Source organism: Bidens hawaiensis, unplaced genomic scaffold (assembly GCF_021521415.1).
Source record: "Bidens hawaiensis isolate Kalapana, Puna unplaced genomic scaffold, B.hawaiensis_p1.1 tig00022158_1, whole genome shotgun sequence".
Lineage (NCBI taxonomy): Eukaryota > Viridiplantae > Streptophyta > Magnoliopsida > Asterales > Asteraceae > Bidens > Bidens hawaiensis.
In genome coordinates, this window is record NW_027493434.1 from 202,029 (window position 1) to 220,649 (window position 18,621).

At 34.8% G+C, this 18,621-nt stretch overlaps 1 pseudogene; it reads left to right on the forward strand.

The window, feature by feature from the left end:
• Positions 1-3,615: 3,615 nt before the first annotated feature.
• Positions 3,616-5,380, forward strand: LOC143564771 (delta(12) fatty acid desaturase DES8.11 pseudogene; annotated as a pseudogene).
• The last annotated feature ends 13,241 nt before the right edge of the window (positions 5,381-18,621 follow it).

An 18,621-nucleotide genomic window follows, 5' to 3' on the forward strand; every position in this document is an offset into this window, starting at 1 on the left:
CAAGAGGTTTGTTAACGAATCTTATACGTTCCAAGTTTTGTGCAGTTGCAAATGGATAGGTAGATAAATATCAAGTCTGTTGGGCTGCAAAGACCGTAGTTGCAGATGCTGAAGCGCTCAAAATAAAACGAGAATGTGAAAGTTGGTGTGGTGGTTGAACCTAAAAATAAGCTGATCGTGTCTGAAGAGCAGTCAAAGAACAAAGGAAAGAAATCAGTCGGCACAAGAAAGTCAACAAACAAAAATTAGATGTCGAGCCTCCCGCATTTTATGTTTAAAATTTGTTGTTACTGATCCTTTCCAGAAAATAAGATTGGAGTTCAAGTCTACAAGAATGAAAATAAAGAATTGTCTAAAATCCAATCTCGTTCGCGCTCTTGGACCAAGATAAGTACTAAATTTCAAGAAATAAAGACGAATCAAAGAGCTTGATGAAGGTGCCTCGACATATTCAATCATAGACGGAGATTGTTTGGCTAATATTCTATATTATTATTAGGATTGTGTATATATCTCACTTTGCTTATAGTCAGTTTGTTACGTACTCAGTATATTTATTTTGTATGGTATTTTGGGTAAACCCACTTAAGCCCATTAAATTAAAACCTAGGAGAAATGGTATAGGGTTACTTTCACCCATTTCTACATACAACTTCTTACAAAAACTTCATCTTTTTCTCTCTTTTTGTGTTTGCAAAACTAAGACTTAAGATCCGATCATCCTAGTGTTATTGATTTTCAGTATCTAACAACACAGATTGATACGAGTAAAGTTATGAGATCCATTATATATGGACCTACAGATCATGCATCTGATGATAAACTTTCACATTTTGATTTTGTCAATAATCTTTTATTGGAAACTAGAAATATGGTTTGTGATTTATATGCTAAAGCCAAACACAAAAGGTCACCTTTTCCGACCGACTATATTAAGACCCATGATTTGTTCCATTGTGATATTTTGAGAAAATACCAGACTCTATATTTGTCACCAGCAAACTACTTTTTGTCTATTGTTGACGATTATAGCCGAACCGTGCGAGCATACATTTTAAAACAAAAGTATGAGGCAAGTGACCATTTGATATATATTTTTTTAAAATAGTCAGGGCATAGTTTGAAAAAAAAGGTTAAAAAGATCAAGTCTGACAATGGGGGTTTGGGGAGTTTACTTCAAACCGCATTATTGATTTCTATAATGAACAAGGAATTGTCCTACAACTACATGTCCACACACACACCACAACAAAACGGTTTGGTGGAACTAAAATATAGGGCCTCATAGGCATTTACTTGAAATGGCTACAACTCTCAAGTTTGAAGCTATACTTCCTATCAAATTTTGGGGTGAATATATACTGACAGCCACATATATCATTAACCACATCCCGTCTAAAGTTATTAGTAATAAGGCCCCATATGAAATTTTGTTTAAACAAAAACCCGATTATGATGCCGTGAGAGTATTTGGTTGCTTGGCATATTACCGAAACACTGAAACCAAAAAGGATAATTTGAAGAAAGGGGGGGGGGGTATTCTTGGGTTATCCGCATTGAACAAAATGTTATAAAATACATAAAAAGGCACATAACAAAATTATCATGTCAAAGGACGTGAAGTTTGCTGAAAATGTATTCTCGTATGCCACTGTTGACACTTCCGATGAAAAGGAAGATAATAGAATGTTTGAATTTCCAAGCTGGTAATACATAAAGTTTGATGAGATATTAGAAAATAGCCAAAGAAAATCTAGTGAAGTCACTAATTCTAATGGCGGTGGATTGAATTTGAATCTTGGGCCTCAAGTTCAAAATGAGGAAACCTCACTTGGTGAACCAAGTCTTCAACTAGAAAATGAAACTCAACTTGGGTCAGAAACTAAAATTCAATTAGTTGAGCTTTCAAATGCTCAAAATCAAGAATTATACCGCAAGCCCAAAATGAGAATGCACCTCAAGCTGACAATAAACAGTGTACCTCAAACTCCACTCATCGAACCTCCCTTGAACAGTGCCACCTCAAATTAGAAATGAAGAGTGGCTGACAATTTAGACACGAATACACGACAAGAGCCTACACGACTTTAACATGTATCGGGTATGGCCTTAACATGTTTCGTGTACTAAACCGATAGATACAATTGATCTATTAATTTTCGTGTGAAAACAGGTAAAATACCCGTTACATGTTAAGTACCCGTTAGAACTTGATTAGATTTTCTTATAAATAAAAATTTATAAAAATATAATATGTTATATACCCTATATAGTTGATTCTCAATTTTTAATTTTATACCAAACTATTGAACAACGACGCATATCCAGATCCAGTACAACATCGAGCAAACACAATTTTTATACTAAATTTTTGTGTTGAGACGGATCGTTTATTATTTGATATGGTTTGTCTAATTAGTCAGAACCACCATATGACTTTTAAACCTTAATACGGGTCGTATTAAGTGGTTAGATGGTCCATATAACCTACTTTTGAGCTATTTTCATTCTTAACCCATAAGTTAAACTTTGGGGTGAATATCATTTGGTCCCATGATTATAAAGTATCAAAATGTAGGTTCGAGCGTTATTTTTATGGATATTTACGCCTTCTCTTTTATGGGATATTATACCTTAGCCCATTTAGCTTTTAAATGTTGGCAAATTTGGTATGAAATTTTCGGGATGCTCCCAAATATGATTATGAAATCTGAACCGAAATATTTTTCAATCCTTGGGTGATTACTTCATTTAGGTATATCTTATTTACCTTGTGACTTTTCTTGTCTTTTATGATGACCATTGTCATCAACCGGTGTTGTTGAACTTGCTTTCTCCTGGCCTAGAAAAGGAAACACATTTAAACATAATGAAGCGTTCATATATCCCATGATTTCTTATGTGCATTCATATTCTTAGAATCATGTACAAGAAACTATTATGCTATATTGTTATACAGTCAATAATTCTTGTATCCTACCTTTTGGACCTTAGGGGCATGCATTAGTACCTTCGCTTGACACCACCACATTATCAAGTATTTGTATGATAACTTTCATTTCATTCACAACTCACAAGGGGTTTCATCCTTTCTCTTTTGTGTACCGTATTGAAACATAGTTAGCATACAATATTACTTCCACAACAAATCCCAGCTCAACCAAAAGTAATCAATACGACATTCGTCATCTCTCTTAATGTATGAATCTTTTGTTCTGCAATGCCATTTTGTCGTTGAGAATAAGGAGTGTTGCACTCATGTATGATCCCACTTTGTGCACATATATTTTTGAATTTGAAGCATATCCGTATCCTTTTTCACTCATTACAACCTTGACTTTCTTGTTGAGTTGATTGCCGACCTCATTCTTGTACAAGCAAAACTTTTATATTGCTTCATCCTTACTCCTAAGTAAGTATACATAAAAATACCGTCTAGTATCTTTTTTTCACCTATAATCCCACTTACCTTACACTTACAACCTTCATACTTTCGTTTATGTATTATTTAGTTGTAGTTTTATAAAGTTCGATATGTTCATGTGTTTACATGGCACGTATATAACACATAATTTAGCTTTTCTTTTCATGAAAATGACGTTATATGTAAGTTATGCGCCTACGTAACATGAATGGATCCTATGCACGTAATTTATGTGCCGATTTGGCGATCACATAAAATTAGGCATGTTCGAATTCTAGTATAGGCAATATTTTGTAAAATTTAAGAGAAAGGTTAATTCTGCAAAATGGGTTGATGGTTTGATTTCGTGATTTTGCCTACATTTATTTTTGGATTAATTTAATTGAAATTAAACAATAACCAACCTCCTTTTGTCTGGTCCACTATCCATTAGTACAATTCATGTGCCAAATCATAATAGGACGCCAGCACCCAAACTTCAACCACAGCTATAAATATGCAATATAGCTTCTGAAGTTTCAACACAACAAAGCAATCACAAGTAACGAGCTCTTATCAGAGGTATGCATCTCTACGATCATATATAATTTGATAAAATTCTATGAATATAGCTATAGATAGACGTGTATATGTTTTATGCATGCAAACTCATGAAATCATGTCTGCAGGTTGAAACAATGGGGGCTGGTGGACGGATGAATGTTGCTAGTGCCGACGACAAACCCCTAGCTCACAGACGTGTACCAGTCTCAAAACCTCCGTTCGAGCTTAGTGATCTAAAGAAAGCAATACCACCACACTGTTTCCAGCGTTCTCTGGTGCGTTCCTTAGCAGCTGTTTTTCGTGATTTTATCCTTGTGGGTGCGTTATACTATCTCGCAGATACCTTCATTCCCATGCTTCCTAAACCCTTAGCATATGTAGCATGGCCTGTTTATTGGTTTTTCCAAGGAGCTTATCTTATGGGGTTATGGGTCATAGGCCACGAATGCGGCCATCATGGGTTTAGCGAGTACCCATGGCTTAATGACACCATTGGGTTCATCGTACACTCGTTGATCCTCACTCCGTATTTTGGTTTCAAATACAGCCATCGTACCCATCATGCCAACACTAACTCTATTGAATACGACGAGGTTTGGATCCCCAAACGCAAGTCGGATAAATTGTACTCCGAACTTCTCAACAACCCAATAGGCGCATTTCTTGTATTCGTGTTCAAGATTGTTCTTGGCTTCCCTTTGTACTTTGTATTCAATCTTTATGGCAGGAAATATGAGAAGGGAATCGCAAGTCACTTTTACCCCTACAGTCCTATCTTTAATGACAGCGAGCGCTTTCAAATTTTCCTAACCGATCTTGGAGTCTTTGCCACTTGTTATGCAGTTTACCGCGCTGCAAAAATCATGGGCATGCAATGGGTGATCAACATCTACGGAATTCCCATACTTGTCATGAGTGGCTTCTTTATCTTACTCACATATCTACACCACACGCACCCTTCCATCCCTCACTACGATTCCACCGAATGGGACTGGCTTCGAGGTGCTTTAGCCACTGTCGATAGAAACTTTGGAATCTTGAACCATGCTTTCCATGATGTTACCCGTACTCACACCGTTCACCATCTCTTCCCAACAATTCCACATTACCATACTTTCGAGGCCAGGCAGGCAGTGAGGCCTATCTTGGGTGAATACTACAAATACGACGATACGCCCATTCTAGAGGCTGTTTGGAGGGAGACAAAGGACTGCATCTTTATAGAACCGGATGAGGGTAATGGAACGAAAAAGGGTATCTATTGGTTTCAAAAATAGGGACCATGATCGATATCGTTGCTTATGTCTGTTATCTTTTAATATATGTAATAAGAATAATGGCTAAGGGGTAGCGAGTGAAGGTATGCCATTATGTATTCAATGTTTGATGTGGTTCTCTTGTTTTGTATTAATGTCTTAATGGCAATCAAAAAACTTTTAATAGATCGATTAATGAATGTTTGAATCAACAATGGACATAATCTTAATTACGTGAATTAGAAAGTAGGGTTGATTCACCGGGTTGATTCTTGGTGATTTATAAATTATAATCATTTAGTAAGACAAGAAACAGAAACAATTGCTATAACATGTTCACCTACTGATTTATATGAACACAGCTACAGAAGTTACAAGATACAATTTTTTGACTTAACTTTTCATTTTGTGAAACCCTTTTGCATATACAGTATGCAGTTCCTAAAGGCTAAAACTACTATTATAATTAACAGATTTTATATCGAAAAATTCAAACTCATAGGAAATGTTAATACCCTTTAAATAAGTTATATCTTCTATGGAGGTAGTCTTCAAAATTGATCTATGCATGGTAGGTTTAAAAACAACATTTCTAGTACCCTTTTTAACTACTTCAAATCACCCAAAAACTTGACGCAAGTTAGTATTCAGTTTTCATGGACCGCATGGATGGGCGACAAAATTTAACAATATAAATATATTTTCATTTCATGAAAATTCTAACTCCAAAGATCAAAATTGAACGTTTTTTTCACTTAAATGCATATAAATGAAACCAGGTTGATATGCTTTTTTAACGACGACTTTTTTTTATTTAGGCTACCGCACTTTTCAAATTGGAGAGCCCCGATGCCCCATTCAGACCATGCAATATTGTCTTAACCAGGCACACACGGGCTTTAGAGTTTGGCTTGTCCGTTCCCCCGGGAAACCATACTGTCGACTGTCACCTTATAGTTGTTATGCCACTACAAGAGCAGAACTCTCTGGCGTAACACACGGTGAGACAACAACCCGGGTGGGATTTGGGTTCGAACCGACAATTTTTGCACAAAGCATTGCTCAAATCCTTCATTGTTAATATCCACCTAAAAGTGACATAGTTTCCAGGTTAATATGTTAGTGATCTACATATGAATATATGATTCTTTACTAATATTATAATATAACATCTACTTAAATATTGTATGTGTCTATATAATCGTACCCCAATATTTATATGATGTATGCCACCATTGGTCGTTTTCTACCAATGGGTCTCATGGCCAACATAAGGGAGGTTAGCATACGACAAGTCAAATGTCTGATAAGACTTTACATAAATATAAAGAATTGCAAAGAAAACCAAATTTATCTAATTTTGAGTAATGACCAAAGGGGTTTTGGTTCATGTAACATGGTGGAGCCACCGATGCGTTAAAAAGGCAAAAGATAGAGAGAGAATGAAATAAGAAAAATAAACATTTTAACCAAAATATTATAAAAATAGTATTGACTTTCTTCTTGACAAAATCGGTTATTTAAGGATTTCTATGGTTCTGCCCGCGTGGTGCGAGAATCCAACTGCTCTTCACCTACGTGGCACTATAAGTGTAAACGAACTAATAAGCTGAACCAAAGCCAAGCTCGTATAATCTCAACCTTGATCAATTAACTCATTTAACCATAGAGTAGAACTCGGCTATGAGCAGATAAATAACTAATTAGGTGCAAATATAAGACGAGTGATTACGAGAAGACTTTCTTTACACTCATCTAAGTATTACTCGATTATATATTAGAACAAAAGAATTTCCTAGCACTATGGAGATTATGGGTTAAAAAGATTTTATCCTCTGTTGTATCATCCATACTAGTTAGCGGTCACACACCAAGGAACTGATTAACGAATGTGGAGTTAGACAAGGCCGACAAACGATATTTCATTTCCTCTCCTTTTTATTTATTTGGGCATGGTACTGTTGACTTCTAAATGAATTTAATTAAGAATTGGAAACGATTCTTATTAAATTTGAAACAAGCACTTCTTCTGGAAATCAAAGACCCTCTTCCTCGAGGTAAAATAATCCTTATTAAGACCACGTGTAGTGGTAACTTATCATATAGGGGTGTTTTCTGACACGTGTCGTCTTTTTTAGCAATGACTAGTTTTGCAAAAAGTGATGTAATGGTAAAAATAGCCCCAACCCCTTTCAATCATTACACAATTATTACTTTTTAAATATAAATAAATATATAAATTAAAAGACATAAAATTGTGATTGGCCAAACCCTCCCACTACCATATTTGTGTACACAACGTGGCTAGCCGAGACCAAAACAAGCCGGGGCAGTGTGCCCGACGTTTTGGCCTCATTTCCATCTCCACAATGGCACCACAACGCGTGATATAAGGCCTTTTTTCAAAAGCCTCCCAGTTTATTATTATTGTTTTATATCTTTTTTTTTTAAGTTCCTCTACATGTCATTGAATCTCTTAAAGGTATTAAGAGAAGATTCCTTTAACGAAGTGATGGATTGCTTGAGATAAAATCTTAGCTCCAAAAGACCTTAGTGGACTAGGAATTCAGGGCATACATTTGCAAAGCCCTACCAATGAAATGGTGGACGGTAATAACACCGAAAGCCTACAGGTGAAACCAATTAATTAAATATATTCGCTTTGGTGGCCGAATATGGAGATGCAGTTTAGGGGTGTTTGGCTGAGCTTTTTTTTTTTGCTTTTTGCTTTTTGGAGGGGCAAAATGTCCAAAATGCCCCTCCAAAAAGCAAAAAAACTTCAATTTGATGCTTTTAAGTGCTTTTGGAAAGATATCACAAAACTATAGCTCGAACGGTCCAACATGAACATCGAATTGTTCAACGACAATGTCAGCAACGGGAAGAGCATTATTTTTTAGGAGGACCCCTCGATAAATCATAGGCAATTGAAGGTAGTTTTTCCATACATTTGTGATCTAGATTAGAAAAGAAAACGTGTACGTGTTTCGCGGTAGAGCATTTTTAGAAGTTAGATAACGGTGTGTCATGGTAATGGAATATTGGAATTGGAAATCCACACTTGAAATAAGAGATTATAAATTTACAAGTTTGTGACAACAAATTAAATTCTCACTATCTCATCAAAGGAATCAACAAGCGGTCTTGGACTAAAAACGCCTTTGCAGGATGAGTATAAGCAGTTTTGTAAAAATCCTGACTAGGCACCGATTAATTGCTAGTCCCCACTTCACTGATTAATTTTGGGCTAGTCAGCTAATTAATCGGTCAATGGTTAAATCTGGCCAAAATGACGGTTTCCGGTGAGATTCCGACCAAAATAGGTGGTTTCCTATGAGATTCCGACCAAAAGCAGCGGTTTCTGGCGAGATTCAGGCCAAAATATGTTTGTGGTGGTGGTGGAGGTGGTGATGGCGACGGTGGCGGTCAGGTGGTGGCGGCGGAGGTGGTGGTGGTGACGATGGCGGTGGTGGTCAGATGATGGTGGTGGCTATGGTAGTGGTGGTGGTGGTGGCGGTGTTTGTTGTGGTGTTGTTGAGAAAGTAGGTTGAATGAGGAATGGAATGAAAAAAAAGAAAGGGGTGGGAAGAAATGGTTTTGATGGAATGGGATTCCATGTGTAATGGATGATTTCATCTCATTGTGCAACCAAACACCTCTTATTTCATTCTCACGTAATTAATCATTTCATTCCACCTGTCATTACTGCATAACAAACGCTACCCTACGATTTATCCATTAAAGTTGAATTTACCAAAAATAATATTGAATTTAATGGTGAAAGCTGACCCACCGCTAACAATAACAAATTAAAAAAGAAACAAAATTTGGGTTGTTGCACTACTAAAAGAGCAATTAGCAAAACGTTTTTAAACTAGAAGACGGTACATGGTTCATGCGAACAGCCTTCAAGAGATGCGGTGTGGTGGTAAAATACATCCTAAAAGTGAATTATCCGAATCTTATAAGCTACAAGTGTAGCCGTGTAGGTGATTTATATAAATATTTAGGAGTATATTGGTTATGTACTTATGTTGAGGAGGGTTATACTAAAAAGAAGTAGTTTTCTAGGAAGACTAGGAATAAATCATAGTCATTGGATTATGCTAATCAATGGTTGAGATTTAAAATTACCAAAAACCGACATAGTTTCCTAGAATTACTCTTTCATCACTATAACCGACATAGTTTCCTAAAATTGTTCTTTCACCATCATTTGTAATGCCAAATGTCAAAATTTTGTTGTTTCTTACCATTCATAGGAAACTCCTTATTCTTATTTGAACCTTTTTCACGGTTCAAATATATATATATATACTAGACGAGTACCCGCGCGATCCAGCGGGAAATACGGACCTTGGTAATCACATTATAGATTTATGGGTGCACGTCGTTTCGTTTGTAACCGTGAAACCATTTATTGGTATAGGTATTCATAGTTCTTATTTTAAACTCATTTTAATATCGAAGTACAAACGGAACAGACCTAACCATTGTTAATGGTTTGATTTTGTTGAGTAATTTTCAACGGTTTATTTTCAATTTTCGGTGACCAAAAACCGTTAATAATGGCTTGGCTCATGGTTTAATTTAAGACCATCAAAACTGGACGGAAAACGGCTATATGTAAAATTTTATTTTTTTTAACTGAAAAGAAACTATGACATTATCATACTCAAATTAAAGAGAACTAAATACTCGTTTTTATGGTGCAATTTAAAAAAAAAAATATTAACGTATGAAAAAGTTATAACCGTTTAAAAATCGTGGGGGTATTTGGGTTAAAAATGAAATTATAAACCATAGATAGTTAAAAGATAATAGACAAAAGTTATAACTATTCCTTAAATTTTTAAAATTTTATTGAAGTTAAAAGGGGCAATCGTATAACTATTTTGGAGAAAAATGAAATAGTGAGATTCATTTAATGTTATAATGACCATTTTGCCCTCATTTTAGTTTAGATATAGATATGATACGTGTAATCTCGCAAAAAAACACATCGTTTTAGTGTGTTATTGTTATAACTGCGGTCCAACGAGGCTAAGCATGTGCGGACGAGGCTAAGCAGGTGCGGACCTAGGGGGATTAATCGGGTGTATTAATCGGCGCATAGTCAGGATTTTTGCAACCCTTGTTATATATAATTACACTACTTGATTCTCACAATTAGAAAATTATGTGCATTACGTACACGGCACCCTTACCCCCTTGATTTCAAAAACACACTAACCCTAAAATCACAACTACGTGATCTGTTTGTCGTCCATCGCCTCTGTCGTCCCGTCAAAGTCGACCGTCCACCGTGAGCACTGCTCTCTTCCGTCACCACCATCGATCGTTTTTCGGAGGCCAGTTGTTCAATTTCCAATTGAAATTGAAATTGTTGAACCTAATTGATTAATTAACCTTGAAATTGATCCAATTAATCATCAATTTGAAGCTTCAATCGATTAATTTTGAGTTTTGAATGATGGGTTTTAACCTTGAATGTATCAGGATTTTAGCCTGAATGTTTAAGTTTTTCTGCTTGAACGTTTTAAGGTTGGGAATTTGGCTTGAAAGTTTTAGTGTTTTTAACCTTGAACGTATTTCGCCTACGCAATGTACGTTAAGCAATTATTGTACGTTAACTTACCTATATATATATAAGTATTAAAATCTGATAAAAAAAATTTTCCAACAATCCATATTTCATCATTTTTGTTGGAAAATCATTACCAGTGGCAAATCTGTCAGAAGTTGCAATGGTTGTCCGTTTTTGTTCTATTAGATCATTCCCATCCAATCCCCAAAAATTATGTGAGAGAAGTTCGTAAATTATAGGGTGAAGTTTTGAGTGATTGTGATTGCAAATTATAGAATGGAGAGAGAAAATGTAGTTATTTTTGTAAATTTAGAGAAACAAAGTTTGGCCCTTTTTATTTTTAATATTTATTGAATTGGTTATAAGTATAGGAGAAAGAAAACTTAATAATAAAAGTATAAATAAAATTAATTAAATAAACAGGAGAAAGAAATGTTATGCGTTTTAGTATAATAAGAGAGATGAGTATATGAGATAGGTTAAGAATGCTTTACAGTGACTATGACTGATTTTCTTCATCCCAACCTAACGTCCCTATTTTATGCCATATTTGTTTATTTTATGGTAAATAAAATGTTGGAAATGGTTTTCTTGGAATTAAATTGCAGAAAAATGGTATAGAAATCTGCATCTTTGTCTGAGGATTTACCATTTCTTAAGCTATCTTAGCATCATTGTCCTTTTATGAGTTTATCCATTGTACGGGCCCACTACGTGAGAATTGACCTTCGACCACACAAAAAAAGTGTGGTCGTAGGCCTTTAGCCACACACATTTGGTTCAGGTCATATGTGTCTAAAGGTCGTGACACCGTGGGTATGATATGGCCACACAGAGTTTTTAGTGGCCTTATGTGGTAATAAGTGTGGCTAAAGGGTATAGGCATTAGTTGCTGGCCATCAAGAAGCCTCTCCAATAAGTGTGGCTAAACGGTAGAAAATGGTCACATGACAATTTACTATGAGTGACCATTGCATCTATATAGCCACATGAATTCATGTTTCAGCCACATGAATTTTATATTAATGTGGCCAATAGGGTTGTGTTAAGCTTGCATTGTGACCTATACCGTGTGGATATAGCAAAGAAATGGCCACTTAAATTTAATAATAGAGTGGCTAATTATATGATATAGACATTGGATATTATATTAAAAGTTGCTAAATATGTTTACTTGTCACTCAAACACTCATTTGTAGATTATAGTGTGGCTATTGTCTTACCGTTTGTCACACGTAATGTTTTTCTTAATTTAAAGTGTGGCTGTTGTCAAACTTTTCGTCACACATAGTGAGGTACTGTGTGACTAATAATATCATATACACACTGGAGGTTATTGTCAATGTGGCTAAAAATGTGAACTTGCTAGTCAAAAACTCTTTTGTAGTTTGTGGTGTGGCCATTGTCTTACCGTTTGTCACACATAATGTTATTCGTAATTTAAAGTGTGGCTATTGTCAAACTTTTCGTCACACATAGTGAAGTACTGTGTGGCTAATCATATCTTATAGACACTGGAGGTTATTGTCAATATGGCTAAAAATGTGAACTTGCCAGTCAAGCACTCTTTTGTAGTTTGTGGTGTGGCTATTGTATTATCATTTGTCACACATAATGCTTTTTCTAATTTAAAGTGTGGCTAATGTCAAACTTTTCGTCACACATGTGATGTATTGTGTGGCCAGTCATATCATATAGACACTGGAGTTTATTGTCAATGTGGCTAAAAATGTAACTAAACACATTAGCATAAATTCAAAACATGTTTTTTCATAAGTTTAACAAACCCAACAAAATAAATTTAAAACAGGTTTACATTACCAAACCTTCGCTAATAAGTTATAAATTCAAAATATTTGAAACTACTACTAATTACTACCGACCTCAAACTTTATCATAAGCTCATCAGATTGTTTTTGCCTCCTTTCTTCATTTTCCTTGCGTTCTTTTTTCATTTGTTCCATTCGTTGCTCGTTCTTCCAACTCGTTTCTTGACTTCCTTTATTTTCTAGTTCTTTTTCTATTTCGGCTCTAACTTTTTGAACCTAAAATTGTTAAAAATATTAGCATCATAACTAATAATGGGTTAATGTAAGGCGAAACCTCAAAGCCAAGTAGGGGTGTTCACGGTCCGGTTTTCGCGGTTTTTCGTCAAACTATAAACCAAACAGTTGGTAATGGTTTTTAATTTATGTAAACCAAAACCAAACCGTATAACTTTTAAACCGAACCAAACCAAACCGTTACTAACGGTTTGGTTCCGGTTTGGTTTCATGGACCTGAACCCGAACCAACCCGTTTATATATTACACCCACAAAATCAGTATGTAATTTTCATTTCAAATTTTTAGTTATAAACCGAACCAACCCGTTTATGAGTATACCACATGTATATTAAATTATAGTGTTAGCAGTTTTTATGTTACCACATGTATATGAAATATGAAACGGTCTATTTCATTTGTTCGCCCCTGGTTGATATGTTATACCTAATTATATAACAAAATGAAAATTGATAAAGATAACTTACAAATGCGTGTTCTGACTCATCCGTACAAAAATCAAATCCAACAAGGCTATTAATGTTGAGCTCGCCCACCCAATATTTTTTCTTGCTTTCTTTGCTAAGGTGGGTATCTAAGAATACTTCAATCCACTTAACTTTTTGACCATGTCATTTTTCCTAATAAGAAGTAATGTAATAAACGTTAAAGCACAAACAATTATAATTTTTGACCTATTTTTTTAAGATTGAATTTACAAATAAAACTAGCTTACCAAGCGGATACGATGCTCATCAAACCCTATTGAACCGCCCGTATGCTGAGATATACTGCCATCATTACCCTCTTTCGTGCGGTTGTCTCTCCCGCTCGCGGACTTCTTTAGCCATTTTTCTGTGTTCCAACCCTATAAAGAGAGAAAAATATATGATACATATATAGGGTAAAAAATATAAAAAAATAAAAAACTTGAATCGACGCATAGCACAACGACCTTCACGCACAATCACATTAGACAACTGTACTAAAAAGTCCTAACATGTATTCACACATCGTATCATGACAAATCAACCAAACATTCATCATACAACTTAACTTATGATCACTTAGTTCACGAGACAGATTATAACATGTACAAACTGATTTTATTCACTATGAAAAGATGAGGAATAAATTCTACAAAATTTACCACAGTATAATATTTGAATTAGGTTTCTCAATCAATTTTTATTATATTTTTCTCATGCATACAAAACTCACAATAATTCAAGCATTAAAGATATATACCAACAATTCAGCAGATTGCACAACAAACACTTGTTTAATGGTTCTATCAACTCATTAATCCAAATTGTGCAAGATCAATTGGGTTGTCTTCAAAGCTCATAATACTAATTTTCAGAACTGGAACCAACCCGTTTGGTTTTGTCAATAGGGAGTTATGGTGTCGGAAAGACAGACCAGAATATAACTCCCCAAATCAGCTTTGACTAGTGTTTTTGTAAGATTATAAAAACTATTCAAAACTCGTCCAAAAATTACAAATTTTACCTTTCTCGAAACTAGACTCATAGTACTATATCCTAGAATCGACAATCGTTCAATAATAATCGTTTAACATGAAGTTACATACCAATAAATAAACAAAAACGAATCTGTTAGCAATGAAAGAAGGTGTATTAAACTTCAATTACAAGTGAAATACATACATTTTTAGCGATGAAAGAAGATGTACTAAGATTCAATTACAAGAAATAACACTTAAAATTTAAAATCCCCAAACTTGGTTCTTAGGGTTCTTCACACTCAACACGAATCCGGCAAAAATCGAGATAGAATTGATGGAAACCGATACCATACGTGAATTCCTCTCGCAAAAATAATAAGATTAGAGCCCAGAATCAAAGGATTTGGTTAAAAATTGAGTGAGTTAGAGAATTAAAGATGAAAGATGGTGGGTGTAGAGAGATGAAGAAGAAGAAGAAGAATAAGAAGTAATGAAAAGAAAGAAAAAAAGGTAGGTTAATTAGAAATTAGATTTAAGAATGAGAGGGTAATTCAAATTTTTTTAAAGAAAAGAGGGGGTGAATTTAATTTTAAATTTTGAGGGAAGTAAAATTAATAGGAAATAAATAGAATTAAATATTTTTATTTTTAATTAAAATAAAGAGTTGTTAGTGTGTGTGTAACAACTAATTAAACCTTAAATAATATAACAAATTGTATTTTAAATATAAAAACATATAAAATAAATATAAGTGATATTTATAGTTGCTCTAAAAGAGTTGTATAAGAGTGTAGTAATCAGTGTTAACGCCCAATAATAAACCATACGCTTATTAGTGGGTCATCCTAGTTCTTGATCGGTGTTAGTGTCTCATTATAGCACTATCATGTCACAGTTGCTCTAAAAGAGTTGTATAGGAGTGTCATTAGTCATGATTAGATGTTAACGCCAGAAACACACCATACTTTCCTCAATAGGCCTTATTTGGCTATCATTAGTCATAGACTCATAGTTAGATGTTAGTGTCCCTTGGTTACGTCATAGTTGCTTTAAGAAGTTTGTATATGACTATCATTAGTCCTACTTAGATGTTAACGCCCAAAACATGTCATGCATTCATCAATGGGCCTTGAATGATACTAGTGGTCATTATAGCATCTATCATGTCCCCGTTGCTACAAGAGGGTTGTATATGAGTGTAGTGAGCCATAGGCATAGTTGGTCGTTATACTTTGAATTAATGGGCCGTCTTGGGCCTTGATTGTTGTTAGTGACCCATTATAGTCTCTATCATATCATAGTTGTTCTAAAAGGGTTGAATATGAGTTTAGTGAGTTATAGTTTGGTTAACGCCCAACAAAATGTCTTACTTTCATCAATGGGCCTTATTGGACCTTAACTGGTGTTTGTGGCCCATTATAGCCTTTATCACATCATAGTTGCTCTAAGAAGGTTGTATAGGAATGTCATTAGTCATAGTTAGATGTTAATGGCCGATAACATGTGATACTTTCATCATAGGTCTTATTGGGCCTTGTTGGTGTTAGTGGCCCATTATAGCCTTTTTCATGTCATAGTCTCTCTAATGGGTCATATTAGGGCTTGAAATCTCTTAGTGGTCTATTATGGCATGTGATATGTAACATTAGATATTTAAGGGTTATATCGTGTTATAAGGAGTCATATTAGACCATAATAGACAAAAACAACTCATACATGTCCTAATGGATCATATTGGGCCTTGAAATATTTAATGGGCCATTATGCATATAATTTTAAATTGTGTCTTAAGAGGTACAACTCGCATAACCCGTCAATATACATTAAACATAGGGGTGGAAAATGGGTTGGGTTGGGTCGGAACGGGTTATGGGTCGAAACGGGTCAGGTCCAAACGGGTCAATTAAAAAAAGGGGTTGTTATGGTTCGGGTCGGAATGGGTCAGGGTCAAAAGATTCGGGTCATAACGGGTCAGGGTCAAAATGGGTCGTCGGAACGTGTCAAAACAGGTTTCAGGTCGATTTTTTTTTGAACAAGGACAACGGAGGAAATGTTTTAGTTTTTTTACTTTTTCCGTTTTTATTTATAATTTGACTTATAATTTTTTTATTATTACTTTTGAATATTTTTTTAAATTGTGTCTTAAGAGGTACAACTCGCCTAACCCGTCAATATACATTAAACATAGGGGTGGCAAATGGGTTGGGTTAGGTCGGAACGGATTATGGGTCGAAACAGGTCAATTAAAAAAAGGGGTGTTATGGTTCGGGTCGGAATGGGTCAGGGTCAAAAGGTTCGGGTCATAACGGGTCCGGGTCAAAATGGGTCAAGGTCGGAACGTGTCAAAACAGGTTTCAGGTCGATTTTTTTTAACAAGGACAACGGAGGAAATGTTTTAGTTTTTTTACTTTTTCCGTTTTTTATTTATAATTTGACTTATGATTTTTTTATTATTATTTTTGAATATTTTTTTAAATTGTGTCTTAAGAGGTACAACTCACCTAACACGTCAATATACATTAAACATATGGGTGGCAAATGGGTTGGGTTGGGTCGAAATGGGTTGGGTTGGGTCGAAATGGGTTATGAGTCGGAACGGGTCAGGGTCGAAACAGGTCAGGGTCGGAACGACTCAATTAAAAAAATCGTTGGTGATAATAAGTAATGTCAACAGTACCAAAAGTCCTAACATGTATCCACACATCACGTATAATATCCGAACATCACGAATAATATCTGTATGAACTTGTCTTTTAATCAAAGATAGTACATATTTTAAAACTTATTCATAATTCATTATCAATATTAGAAACTTGCACTTTGATGTGTATTGGTGTCCAAATCCGAGCACTTGATCTTCGGCTTTTCACTTCCATTTGCGGGCTTCGCCAATATTTAAATATTATATATAAATAAGATATTAATCCCAGAGTAACATTAGTCAAAATATTAAGCCAAACCAGGTCCAGCGTAGTCTATGTCGGCTACCTTTATGCAACTCCAAAGATTCAATTTATTATGTATCTTAACTCGCCCGATTGATCATAAGCTTCACGTACCTGTTTCTAATCAGCATGATTATAACCCATCAACATAATTACAACCCATTTAAATTAATCTTAATGCTATTTCACGTCTCAACTAAAATTCAACTTTAGAAACGGTTACAACTTTCCAACATATTATTTACAACCCGTCTAAACAACTTAACGAATCATTTATCTAATTAAATCATGTTACTAATTTAATATTCACCAACGAGTCAAATCTTCATCTAGTTACTATATTATTATTATAATCGACAAGCTGGTCCGAAACTCAAATCAAACCGTACTACACAATGCTAGTACTATTTATATTCTAGACACGAATAATTCCCACTTAGACATTTGGTAGGGTAAACTTCAAACTGTAATGAGTTAAAACAACCAGTACGCACTAAGTATAATCAAAAGAATCAACTTTCAATTAATGGGTTAAGGCGGCCCGTATCCATTTGATATTCATAATAAATCAAAACATACTAATAAGACTTGTAACTTCTTAAAATAGATGTAAGATAAACTTACCTTTGTTCGTAGGAGCTTGATTACACTTCGTCCATTTGACTCGTTGGCTTCCAAGCTTCAACATACCTGGCTTGTTAAAGTCAACTTTCAACAAGTTAGAATACATAATGTGGAAACTCGGCATTAGTATTCTTTATATTTTCATATCACTCTCATTCATACCGAATAATTAACAAGCCAAGAATCATCAATGTGTTCATCAAGTTATCAGTTAAACATTTTCAAGTCATTTATCCATTTCCCCCATTTTAACGGTTAACTCAGTACATATACGACTAGGCTCTACTTAGCAACTTCATACATTATGACATTAATTTACATTAAAGCAGTTATGTCATAATCTCTTCTAAACAATTGCGCACACCATTTATTATTATGAAAAAAACTATTTTCAGTACTACACCTTTTATGCAGCACCTATTCACCTCAACTTTTGACCAGTTAAAAGTCAGAACTAACTTAATATGCTCAAAAGTAAAATGTAGTAAACTCACAGAGGTTTCCAAGCATATAAAGTTCACCTTTATCGGAGCTACGTTTTATTATATGTGATTTTTAGCAAAACAGGTCAGTAACCTATTTTCTGTCAAAACAGTATGTTGAATCTGCTGTATTGCTCTAGAAACTAACTATTTTGAACAATATTTCATCCGAAACAACTTTTCATGTTCACATATAAAATGTAGTAGACTCAAGGAGCTTTTCAAGAATATAAAATACATCTTTCTCGGA